We start from the raw sequence: 898 nt of genomic DNA, 5'->3' as shown, positions 1-898 counted from the left end.
ACCTTTTCCTCCTTCTTTCAAAAAATACAAAAATATTTTAAAAGGTTCAAGCACACGTGCGACCCTTCGCGTCAGCCTTGTGTCAAAGGTTTTCATGAATGGTGGCACTTTTTCATGATATGATGCACAAGGAGATCGAAGTGTATGTGGATGACATGATTGCGAAGTCTGAATCGGAAGAAGAGCATGTTCTCAACTTGAGAAAATTATTTGAGAGATTGAGAAAGTTTAAACTCAGGTTAAACCCCGCTAAATGCACATTCGGAGTAAAATCTGGAAAATTGTTGGGTTTTATTGTTAGTCAAAGGGGGATAGAAGTAGATCCTGACAAGGTACGAGCAATAGTGGAAATGCCTGCACCTAGGACGGAAAAGGAGGTTCGGGGTTTCCTGTGTAGATTGAACTACATTGCTAGATTCATCTCCCAATTAACCGCTACCTGTGAACCGATATTCAAGCTGTTACGTAAGAATCATGCTTTGGTTTGGAATGAGGCATGTCAGGACGCTTTCGAAAGGATTAAACAATATCTGCAAGACCCTCCAGTGTTGCGACCACCTAAGCCAGGAAGACCGCTCCTTTTGTATTTGACTGTATTGGATGAGTCAATGGGTTGTGTACTGGGCCAACATGATGAAGCCGGAAGAAGAGAGCATGCCATNTATTACTTGAGCAAGAAATTCACAGACTGCGAACGACGANATTCGCCGTTAGAGCGAACTTGTTGTGCATTGGCNTGGGCTGCTCATCGTTTAAGACAATACATGTTGAGCCACTCTACCTGGTTGATATCAAAGATGGATCCTATCAAGTATATTTTTGAAAAGCCCGCTCTCACTGGAAGGATAGCTCGGTGGCAGATGCTATTGTCAGAATATGACATTGTATATGTTACTCA

The sequence above is a fragment of the Vigna radiata genome, chromosome 10 (genome assembly GCF_000741045.1).
Source record: "Vigna radiata var. radiata cultivar VC1973A chromosome 10, Vradiata_ver6, whole genome shotgun sequence".
NCBI classification, from domain to species: domain Eukaryota; kingdom Viridiplantae; phylum Streptophyta; class Magnoliopsida; order Fabales; family Fabaceae; genus Vigna; species Vigna radiata.
Note: the sequence above shows the minus strand (reverse complement) of the source record.